This window comes from Typopeltis vanoorti, chromosome 4, assembly GCF_054136105.1.
Source record: "Typopeltis vanoorti isolate ZY-2024b chromosome 4, IOZ_Tvanoo_1.0, whole genome shotgun sequence".
Lineage (NCBI taxonomy): Eukaryota > Metazoa > Arthropoda > Arachnida > Uropygi > Thelyphonidae > Typopeltis > Typopeltis vanoorti.
The window spans coordinates 35457929-35470916 of NC_143552.1; the positions used below are offsets into that span (position 1 = coordinate 35457929).

General features: G+C 30.6%; 1 long non-coding RNA gene across 1 annotated transcript in view; it reads right to left on the reverse strand.

Annotated features, from left to right (window-relative positions):
• Positions 1–2820: 2820 nt before the first annotated feature.
• Positions 2821–12988, reverse strand: part of LOC150107229 (uncharacterized) — a 297998-nt gene continuing 287830 nt past the window's right edge. Inside the window, exons 7-9 of the long non-coding RNA XR_016548179.1 lie at positions 12325–12380; positions 9494–9562; positions 2821–2871 (exon numbers count right to left, since the gene is read on the reverse strand). This is a non-coding gene — a long non-coding RNA (uncharacterized LOC150107229). The remainder of the gene's footprint in view (positions 2872–9493; positions 9563–12324; positions 12381–12988) is intronic.

Genomic DNA, 12988 nt, shown 5'->3' on the forward strand with positions numbered 1-12988 from the left:
ACTTCTGGAATCAGCGTCCTTAATTTCAATCCTAATAATTTCCACAATTAAGTCAACAGACTTATTTCTCAAAAAGTCTACCGGAAAGGTGAGTGGGGTCAATCAAAAATGAAGCATATCGAAAGTAGTCTGAAAGGTAATGAATGATCAATTATGTAGTTCATTTAGTTCTGCTAGTTAAAATCTCACAGCAACTGTGAGTAAGTCCAACTTCGAAAAGACTAAAAATAGAAATTTGCTTTATCGCTCAAAGACAAATATGATTTCCTACTATCTTTCTTCTAACTTTTGCAGTGATGAGCGAGAGAAATATTCTCTTAATGTTCAAAATTCAGACTGAATACGTTTAATTTGTTATGTAAGATGCGATCTGTTATGTGCTAGAGGGAATTGAAGTATCTTGACTAATCTTTATATATAATAAATAGTGTTCTGGTAATTTTTTATATCACTCTCTCTCTCTCTCACACACACACACACACGAAAGTCCCATAACATTTGCAGCGTTGGTGTGGCAAGAGAGTAAAAAGAAAGGAATCTGTTGACATGTTTCTTAAACACAGCAGAAGAGAGGAAAGCTGTTATAAAGACGAGAAACAGAAGGAATGAACAGGAAGAAAAGCTGGATAGTTAGGTTTGAAGCAGTGCAGTAAATGTATGTGGATCAGAAGCCGCTCATGTTCTTTATAGCCTTAAAAGAAAGTGGAGAAATGATGGTGGTGCTCAATTCAGAAGAACATTGTCCATGGAAATACATATAGAAAGACATAAGGTAGAAACAAAGTCTATGAGAGAGAGAATATACCATGCCACTAATGGTATACAGTAGAAGGTCACGATACACACAAAAACCACTTTTGAGATGAATCAGAGTATTCTGGAAGAGTAGGATAAGTAGTAGCTGAGGAAGCTATATTGGCTTTAAATTTAGAGGAGTAAATGGGGCTCTTAAGGTTGTAAACGGAAACGAAGCAACATTTTGTATCAGTTAGGTTTTAGAATGTTTATATGTATGTTTTCTCTGTTTTGAATTTTAAAGTTTGAGTCCAGAATTAACATTTAAAAGCAGAACATAAAAATAGCTATCCATGATTTGTCCTTCCACATGATATGAACTACTAATTAACCCTACTATTTTCTGTATGCAAAGGATACGTTAACATCACTTACTGTTAATGTGCATTTTGCATACATACTTCACATGCCACTAACCTTATTTTATAGGCGTAATGTTTTGCATCGCCTACAGCAAAATAAGGGTCAGCAGAATGTGCACTTTTTGACTTTGTGTTCTTCACATCTCTGTTCATTGAGTAGATCAGAATAGCTGTTTGAGTAAGACGAATCAAACCAAACTGCTAAAATGTAAGAATCACAAACCAAAATCCATACTTCATTTCCACTCACTGGGCTGTTTTTGAATGAAAGAATTTGGTGCTGAAGAGGATGCAGTCGCAACTACAATTTTTCAGCGCCGATGTTTTTATATATTTTAATATAGTTTATGCAAAAAGATATATATTTAAATATATTTTAATTAATAAGAGTTACAGACATTATTGCAATTTTTGTCTTTATTTATGGTTTACCGAATTTATCAAAAAGATAAAGAACACTAAAGAAAAAAAGGTAATATAATTTTTTGGTTTATCTATTTGATAAATCCTTTATTTTGAATTTTTTTAAGTTCTCTAATTATTCTTTGTGCAAACACTTTGCTATATGTATAAGAGTGGTAAAAAATTCGACTTGCAAAATGTATAAAATATTCTGTCTAGCATTTTTTTTACTTTACATTTTTATTCTGTATCTTAAAGAATTGCTTTTCATTTTCGTTTCATTATTTATATTTTTCTGTTATTAATTATTCCAGTTATTTTCCTCTCGGATATTTTGTAAATGACTTTACTGTTGCATTATTATAACTACAAATGATAAAAAGATATTGAAAAGGAAGAAAATTCTTTAGAGCGGTTCCTTCTCCTCCCCCCCCACCCAAAAAAAAAGTAAGAAAAGAAAAAATTGACAATGAGATGAAACAAGCTAAACGACACGTGCCCTTTGGGAATAATGAGGAACAACCATAGAAAAAGTTGAAATAGTGGACAAAAGTTGATAAAAATAGTGAAACAAAAAATGCAAAAGTGATAATGTGCTTTGATGGTGCATGTATTAATTACTTTAAAATTACGAAATGCATATACCAACTTAAACGTCACTAACTTCTCCTGTACTGTGTGTATCAACTTACTGAAAGAATTAATGTAATAAGAAACGCACCCGTTTGTATTGATATTAAAGAAACAGGTTTAGTAAATGCCACAAAGCAACCGGATCTCACATGAAGATAGCAAAAGTTTATTGTATCAATCTTTAAAAATGAAAGTAATAAAAATATATGAATCATGAAGGGATTTCTTTGGTGAGCATGAAGAATTTCAAAATAGAATATGTAGGATTCCTAAAAATAGGCTTTTTGAATGTATGATACTTGAGAAAAAGAAATATATAAACACTTAAGAACAAGGCAAAAAGTTCACTCCAAGAAATCGTGGATAGAAAGTCCATTAAATCTGTGCTTCTAGAAAAGGTTAGAAGTAAATCTCGATTCCTATGGAAATTAGTCGTTTAAACTATACGCTTCCTATACTGAAAGTTTAACTATATATAAAATAGCATGCAAATGACTGTCACAGTTGCAAATTGGTAGAAATGGCATTGCTAGACTGGAAAATTACAAATCCTAAGCCTCTTTTATATGAAAGTGTTTCAACTAGAATACATATAAATGAAGGTACATTTGAAATATGTCAATGCTACCTTTGCAGTCTTGAATGTAGTCTTCGTAAGCCTACAAATAGACTTCAAAATCTGAAAGAAAAAAAAAGAAGAAATATCAATGACCTCTGAAATCCTTAGTTAGTCTGTTAAGTGGTCATATATAACAAAATTTACGTAAAACAGGTTTTTCAAAAGATAACCATTGTAAAACCTGTATAAAAATTGTTAAAAGGTAGAACTTTTGCTAGAAGCAGAAAGTACTTTCATAGAATACGCTATTTCAGCAAAAGGAGAACTTAGCATTAAGAAAAATATGATGATCTGAGGATTAATTGCTTTGATACGATCCAAGTAATGGGCATTTCTTTTGATAATCAATTTCTAATAGCTTGCAAATGTATCTATAAAATATTTATAGTCAGAATGGTCCTTTGTTTTAAAAATGAATTTAACCCACACAAATTTCTTAGCTTTTTGAAACTACAAATCGTAAATATTCACAAAGAATTTTACAAATTCACAAGAAAGTTTTTTTCTTTGTATTTTGTCTATACCGTAATTATCAAAGATCGGGAGAACGGAAATAAATGCATTATAAAGTGTTCTATACAGTAGACAAAAACAAAATACTAGGGGAAAAATTCTCGTATGGATTTGTAGAATTCTTTGTGAATATTTATAATTTGAACGGATAATTCCCATGGAGTAGGCATATGAAAAAGCTAAGGAATTTGTGTAGGCTAAATTCATTTTTAGAACTCGTGAATATATCTTTATTATATGTTGATAACAAGGGACTTGAGACACAGGAACAGTTGTTTACGAAATACAATAAACGAAATTATTTATTAAAATAAAACGACAAAAAAAGCAAAAGTAAGAAATATGAATATCCTTAATCATAACAACGAAGAAAAAATATTTACAATGAAAGACCGCAAACTTTTATCCCAAGCATTCAAAATATATATTTTTTTAATTTAATACTTTTATCCCAACCCCAACTGTGTTGGGATAAAAACAAAAGTAGGTCTTATCTTCTTGAAATATTCGTTTCATATTCCAAGAATTATCAGTTCATTTTCACTTTGGTTATTACGAATAAATAAGATAACGAATAGAAGTATACAATTTTTTTTATCTATTCTTTATCTTATTTATTCGTAATCAAAGTGAAAATGAACTGATAACTCTGAAGGATAGCACATGCTTTTATTTTTTATCCCAACTATTTGCAAAAGCAGTTGTAAAAGTACTTCGAAGACGGAAATTTGTCATTATAAAGGTTATAAAAATAAAATCAAATAACTTCCTTCTTTGTATTAATCACTTGCATCCGCAAAGAAAAGGATGCTGCCTTATACAGAAAAGGTATGTACAGTTAAATAATTAGTACCCTGCATTAATTATTCAACTTCACTTGTAGGATTTGCTGATACTGCTAAAAGGAATATCACCTTTTTTTTTTTTACAAGTTATAACAGAAGGAGATAATACAGTAGTTGTAATGTACCGTATTAAAATGAAAACGCAAAATTATCTGTTAAAACATGTTTTATACTTCACATTTTCTCATAAATAACTTCTTAAGCCAGTAACAATTTTCCTTTCCCTTACAACAAAAAATTAATTAATAAAAATATAAACTCAACAGTTATGTTTAACTGAAGAACATACCCAGACTGCATTTCTCTGAAGAAAGCTTAATGACAAAATTCTTTCAGATTTCTCAGTTGCTTTCTGTTCCAAAATTAGAAACAAAATAATAATATTATATATATCACGTTGTACGAGTGGGGGGGGGGGGGTTAAATATCATTAAACCAACATATATGTTTTTTCTTGTGGTTATATCACTTGCTTTAATATCTTTTTTTTTTGTTCTAGGTTTTTATCAGAACTTTCTAGACCCTCCCCCTCGTAATTTTCAATACAATAACGGTCGTACCGCAGGTGGGCTAAAGTAAAATAATCCAGAAATTCTACTTTAGAGACCAAACATGCAACTTCTTTTTGAGCCAAATCAACCCTTTAACCAGTAGGGAGTAAACTAGTTTGGTTAAAGGGTTTACTTTTTAAATTTTTTCAAGACTTTCAGACACACGTTAATATTACTATGAACTGGACTATAAACTGATGATGACTAGATTTGTATAGGAAGGAGTTAACAAAGGGTTGAAACCACTGTTCTAGCAAATACTTTAGTGAAAGTGTTTGCTAAAATGTTTCAACAAAAAAAGTTATAAAAGTCTTTTGAAAAAAAAAAAAAAAACCTACTCTTTTTAAACGTTTTTAGCTGCGCCCTTTAAACTTCGAATATTCTGTCAAAGAAAGGGAACATACCAAAATGTTACAACTTATTCTATTGTTTTACATTTTATTATCTTTAGGTGTCTGAGAAGTTTGCTGTGCGCACTAGAAGAGCTTTTACCCGATTTATCTTTACCAAACGAAATCAGGTTCTCAGGCATCGGAATTATCTATTAGGAAGATTGTAACGCATTTTTGGAGAAAGCGAAAGTAAATTACTGTTACAGTCTTTGAAACGAAATGAAACTCGACTTGTTAGGCAGTAGAACAGAAAATTCAGTTTGCATCTCAAATTCTAAAAGATAAGCCAGAGGATGCTATGAATCATTGTTATAAAAACCGCTCTCAGATGGCTTAGTTGATGATCAGGTGTAATAAAATCAGCTTATATTAAAATAGCTGGCGAGAACATTTTCGTCTAGTTTCTTTTGAAAAAAAAAAAAATACCAGGAGAATAAATGAGGGAAATATGACAAATCTTTCCAAGAATATAAAGGACATTACAACGAGAAAAAAAAATTGAATTCATTAGAAATATTATAGAAAAATGAGTTAAGAATAACAGGAGTGTGTAAAAAATCAAAAAATTATCCTTTAAGCAAATTCGTTTGTTCTGGACAAATTTGGGAAAGTCTGTCCAGAAGTTGGAGCAAACTGCCTCTGTCTCAAGTTCTTTAATAATATGAAGTTGTTTTTAATTCATAAGAAAAAAAAGCATCTATGACAAGTTATACCTATGAGAATGATCAACCTATTAAGATTCAAAATTTGCATACTAATGGCTACTAAAAGTTGGACTCTGACAGTATATAACATACGGTCTAAAGCTTGCTGTAAATATAAAATAACCAATAAATTATGTAAAGCTATTTCTTCATTTTTAAAACTCTTATTTCCCTTCTGTCAGAAAATGTCGAACACACAAACCTCTCTCAATAAATGAGTCACGAAGAGCTAATAATTTATTTTAATAATAAAATTAATAACTGCTATTATTAAAATGATATGTAATAATAATTTACATAGTATAAGTATTGGACCACTTACCTGTTTCAGAAAGAAACATGTTTATAAGCATAATCTTGTAATATAATATATTACATAATCTTGTAATAATAAAATGGCAAATAAACATAACTATTGTCGCTATGGGCTTCCAGTTAAACGCTATCATAGGAGTCAATATCAGTTCGTGATAATGGTAGAAATTACGTAACCCAATATCAACCAAGAAAACACTCAGTACAAAGACAATGCATGAAATTGTGATCGGTTTCTGCAGAGCTGATACATAGAAGCCAAATATCAATATGACAATGCAAGGCGAGTGTTGAAAGATAGGAAATGCTTTATGCAGAGTATCATTTCAACTGCGAAATTTGTTGGTGCGTGTGAAACAGTATGGAGCTGTTTCTCCTTGTGTGGACTCTGACATCTGGTGGTAGTAGCTGGAAGGATGAAGACCGTGGGATATACAACACTTCTGGATAATGCAAGGCTTTCTACATTGTGGTAGTTTATAGACAGACCCATGTCTCTTTCAACATACCGATGTCTTGTTATATAGTAGGTGCTATTGCAACATGGCATGAGGAAAATTATAGGAAAAAACGTTGATTGCAGCACTACACAGATTTCCGATTTCGATCCAATAGAACCGGTCTGGGGCGAGCCAGACAGATGCACAACAGTACTGCATGCACTATTAGTCAGGTAATAAGAAGAATGGTCCAAAATACTGACTCATATTTTCAAAATCCGGTAGCATGTCTGGAATGGCAAAATATGATCATGACCAAAGAAAAGGCCAGACAAAGTTGCTCAATGTATTTTTCTCGGAAATAGTTTTTAGAGTTTTAGACATATTCATTTCAATGAAACTGTAATATACTAACAGTATATTATAATTTCATTTTAAAGGGAAAGTAGAATTCTCTTCATCATAAAGTTCATCGAAGTTATTACAATTTCATTCTGGTGATGAAATTCTAGATCGAAATTTTTCCTTAAGGTATCACATGAATAAATTCTTTAACTTTTCGTTCAGTGTATGAGCTACATTAGTTGGAATTGAACTGAAGGAACAATGAGAATAATGTTGATTTTAAAACAAGAAACACTGCCTGCCATACCTCTTCTTGAATTCATTCACAATACTTGCACTCATCAAATCAGAAGGTAAGCCATTCAAATCACGCATCGCTCCATGAGAAAAGCATAGTTCTCACAACTTTCCTGAGTGAATTCATTCTCAACTTCCAAGGATGTTCTCTAGTTTTCTCCCCATTTTCTGTAAAAAAATTCCATCAACCGGAATGCTGTATGATCCTTTCAATCATACCATTCCTCTTCCTCTGGTGCATTCTCGATATATTCCTCGCACTATACATTACATTATCTTGATATTATCTTTAACACCCTAATTTGCACTTCGAAAACAAGGTGAAGTTATACGCCTTGTAAAGAGGTAAAATGACTCCCGGAAACTTACAAGCCAATGTTCGTTTTGCCAATATAATAATGCAAACATAATCTGTCATTTTTAAAGTAATATTTAATTTTTTATTTTACTTCAGGATATATGGTTTGGACTAAGAATATCAACTACTAATACGCAATCTACTTCAATAACTAATTGTCATCTGGCAATAAGGCTCTGAAGGATTTGACTTGAAAGTTCCTTACAAATTACTCTCTAGTAAGGTCGTGAAAAGCCAGATTATACACACATTAAATTAAAAGAAAAATTAAAAATCTTTTCGCAAAGTATGATGGCTATTACTTTCACACAATTTAGGTATTCCAACATGTATTAATAAAAGAAATTCGAAGAATATTTTTTAATTAAAATAATAACAAAGTTTTTTTGTTACGCAGCACATTTTAAGACGCTTCCCTATTATCATAACCCTCCTTTCCTATAATTACATAACGAAATATATGGACGAAGCCAAAAAAGAAATATGATATTGCAATTAATAATTATTACGGAGGTAGTAATATATATTTTTTTCTCTTTCTCTCACGTAAACCAGGCAGAAGAACAGTAGTGATTAAGTAATACATTGGCCTAATAGCTTTAGCCAGAATTACAATGTGCAGGTCTTCTCAAGAGAAGACTTGATACATTGCAATGGGAGTCCAATGTGCCTATTGCGGAAATCAGTCGAAAATATGAGAAATGCCAAAATGAGGGGCATGGATATGAAACACTTTATAACATAAAAAAAAAAACACTACTCCGGTCTTTGGCAATAAATTGTTTATCACTAGATCCCTAGAATTCAAAGATCTCTTGCCTATCATACAAGCTGGAGACAAACAAAAGGTTGCATTTCTGAAGTAAAAATTAATTTGAAGCGAAAGATTTTTCCTTTTTTTTTTTAGGCATGAAACACTTTGCTTCATTCACTAATTCGAAACAGGACAGGATCATATTAGACATGAATTATACTTATGACCTGAATACTTAAAAAAGTTACTCATGGAACATCAGTTAAGGGTCATCCTCTGCTAAGGATGGAACTTCTTATCCTACATTAATTACAGCAGTTTCAGAACGTTATTAGAACTCCAATCTCATGGAGCGAGTAACTTTAATGATTAGACCTATTATAGTAGTGGTTAATATATGGACGGATGAAGTTAACTTAGATTTTTAAGTTTGTTTACATTCCAGTATTATAATAACCCAGATATTAAACTCCTTTCAAGCAACGTATTATTTTTAGTAATTAATCAATACAATATTTCCTATTGTATAGGAAATATTGTATTGATTATGGGCTCAAAATTTGACAAGGAGTTGTTTTTATATAGATGAGTTTTTTCTAATTAAAATTATTTTAATTATCACAACCATTTTTATGTGAATTCTACACACGAAAGATTATCTACCACCTAAATAAAGGCTTTGCAAACATCCATGCCATTGCATAATTCGAAAACACTGCCTTTCGGATGAAGAGCGGGAAACTCTGGCACCCAGGCTGGAAAGATCAGATAACAGCTAATCCTAGAACGTGCTGAAGAATAAACAGAACTTTTACATGCAATTTTTGTCCTTCAGTAAACAGAATGGGTGATGTCATACCGAGCGATTAAAGTCGTTTGCCGCCTAAATTTTAAATTTATTATAATATTAGCGAGAACTTCTTTTGAAATATTAGTGTAATTATTATACTAAATAATTTCAAAAGTACTAAGCAATAGATACGAGTCAATGATTGATTGCAATACAATGACCAGGATGAAAATAGTGTACAAAAACAATTATTGTGTTGATTTGTGTGTGTTGAACTAAGTTATTTTTTCTCATATAATATTTAATATATGAAAATAGTTTTAAACCACTTGCTGTATTTTATATATATAATTAATTTTAAAGGAGGATAATGTTTACCTTTTGTTTGCTGCAGATGACTATTCTACAGGATGTTCTTCGGATCAACACTACAATTACTATGTAGACCTAGGAAATTAAAATGTAATTTAGTGGTTTAATGCTATTCTCATCTGGAAAACAAATGCAAATATAATATATAACTGAGAAATTCTAAATACATTATGCACATTTAATATATCACATTAAAGTGTGATTATGATCTTCTAGACAAAGGAAATATCTTCTAATAGAAGAAAATACCAGGAAACTAAATTATAGCAATAGGAAGCTCATTAATTATTATCATTAATCATAAGAATGATCGTTGCGTATTAAAAATTTGATATTTATTTATGGAAATTTACTATAAAATAACATTCCTTGTCGCCTACCTAAAAATAAATATTAAAAAAAAAAAAGATAAAAATTAATGATATATGGAACGGCACTACCAAAATTATACTTACAGTTAAAATGTGACGTCACAGCTTGCTACATTCCATTTTTATGAGGGCGCTGCATAACTTTTTATTCTTACACTTGTATCTGTCTGTTAAATCTAAGCATATTCAAGACAACTGATTTATCAGTAGCAATCATCTTTTCTTTATTATGACATCCAATTTTTTTTTTTTGTGTATGTTTATTATTGAAATACTGACGTCTAGGAGATGATCTTACATATATTAAAAAAGAAAAAAAAATGTTGGTTACTCTTACTTTCACATTCGACTTTTTTACATATGAGTTTCTAGTCGTTTGAACTTATCGCGTAAAAATAAACAGGAAACGTGCTGCATGACACGACAAGTAATGCCTTCAAATTCAAGTCTGTTGCTCACACTGATTGTAGATGTCATTCGCACATTTTTTATGCACCGACGACATTTTCCACAGATGTACTGATAAAGGCTTTAGTTCTGGAAAAAATAAAAATCCTGCCCAAACCAGATAATTGCCTGCTACAAATAAGCGGTGCAGCCCCACCCACTCCGGAGAATGCAGAAGAATCGAATCACCATATATAGTCGAGAATACGTGTAGTTCGACAGCTCAATCGTTGTAAGACACATTTACGGATAAAAACGAGTGATCGTAACAGCAGGCACACAACGATGTGGCTCCACTCGTATCTTCGTTTTTATTTCTGAAGAGCATCAACTAGAAGAAAATACACCAAGACACACTCTGAAATGTACACAGAAAGATTTATATTAGAAATACGAACACACGCGCGCCTTCTAACTAGAACTGTTTGGCGCTACTCCGCTCTGTTTCGTCATATCGATTTTTTTCTCCCTCCTTTTGGCGGGCCCCGGTGCACGTAACCAATGGGAGGGCGGGATTTTCAGGGTACCTGCAAGCAACCAATAAGATCAAGGAGGACATCTTTCCTTGGAAGTTGGTTTAGTCTAGAAATGGGTGCAAGCGTAAACGAGGACAGGTCGGAGACAGACGAATAAAAACTCCTTGAATGCACGCAATACAAGGCCATACAACAGAGAAAGGACTAGCCTTTAGGTGGCGGTAAATTTTGTTCACCTTCTTCAATCTTGCGATGTGAGCAATGGAACGTAAGGGACTCGCTACGAAGCCCAGATGGAAGTATTCAATAGAAGATCTTTGATCGTCTAAATCATGTTGAACCGAATTAACTCATTAAATAATTGTTGCTGTGGAACTTAGTATTAATGCAAGATTGACAAATTAGATTTAATAAAAATATAGCTATTTGTATAATTTCTTTGTATAATTAATCTGTAATTGTGGACTTTGATCATGTTTGATTTTTATTTGCAGAAATGCAGCGAAAGGATAATAACTTACAATTATCGTAGCAGTAACCTGGGGAAAAAAAAAAAAAACTAGGACTAAAAGTTAGGAATAAAAGATATTTTAGTCCTAACTTATTAGTTATAGTTATATAATCAGTTTAAATGATTTAAATATTAATAGCATAATAATTATACTTACAATAACAACTAAATGTAAGTATAATTATAACATTTCATGCTGTTAATATATTACGAATAACCAGCCAATTATAATAACTCCAAACATAACTATAATTATAATAACTAAGTAAGAAAGATGAAAAGCCAAACGGCTATTTTTTCTGGCGAAGTTAATTAAATTAAGAGGATAAAAATTCGGCATGAAACTCTTAGATCGTAGTTTTCGATCTTAGAATTTCGCATATTGGCTGTAAAATAATAAGGGATTTTTATCCCCTTAATTTAACTAAGTAAGTAATTAAAATAGGAACTAACTAAATCTTTTTCTATGTGCTTCTCACCTACGACTGCGTATGAGCTAAGGATTTTTTGAATTTAATATATATATAATATTTTCATTGTATATATACAATATAATATATAGGAGCTTTTTATATTTTAAAAAAATATAATTCTACATTTAAATATTTTTAAATAAACCCAATTTATCAGATTTCGAATACTATAAGACGATTAGTAATAACCACATAATCATAATAGCAGATTAATATACTTATGATGTATAATGATATGTTTCTTTTTCACACTCAGAAAATAAAATTATCAGCCAACGGTTTTTTTTTTTTTTTGGCTCCTTGTAAAGTTCAGTAAATTTTAAAACGTTAATCGTATTATAGAACAGCAAAAAAAAAAAAAACAATGTAATTTATTTAATATAAAAAAACTTACGTTTCATTTATTATTCGTTAATTATTTTTAATCCTTAATAAATTACTTAAAGAATTCTAGTTTTTGAAAGGAAAAACCTTAATATTTTGTATCATCGATAAAATACTAAAAATAACCTAAATTTAAACTGTAAAATAAAATAGAAAAGTCTTAAATCAGGCTCACCTAGAATGTTAATCATTCGGAATAATTCTTTCCGTCTTCACAGTCTTTGAAGATACCTGGAAAGAATTGAAATAAATATAGTTTATCACAAATCATATGCAAACTAAATCACTTATTAAAATATAACCATCACTTTCCATTCAGTTCAACTCCACTGCCTTTAAAATAAAATTAAGACAAAAATTATTTAATTTTTTTTTTTTTTCTTTTGTGATTTCACCTCTCGCAAAATTCAGGTTTTTCCTTATTGTATTTCCTTTCCGTATTGTATATGTTTTTTTTTTTTTTTTTTTTTTTTTAAGTAAATTAACAAAGCTTCTTTTAAATTTCCAGATGTATTTAGTTACAAAAAAAAGAAATGCATCAATAAAAGTAATTTTACTAGATTTTGAATACTATAAGATAATTAGAAATAATCACATTTTTTTGTTTATATGATAAAAAACTAGGCGCACATTACGATAAAAACGAGAAAAAAATCTCTAGACGCTTTATCACTTCAGATTAATGGCTTACAGATCCAACTGTCTTCGTGTTGTAAACTTTTTTTTTTTTTTTTTTTACTACTCTGTTCTATTTAACAACTCAGTTACTTTGGCAATAGTCATGAGGCGAATTTTTTTTTACGTATGTACATTTTTTCATCAGTTTTTAATTTTTATTA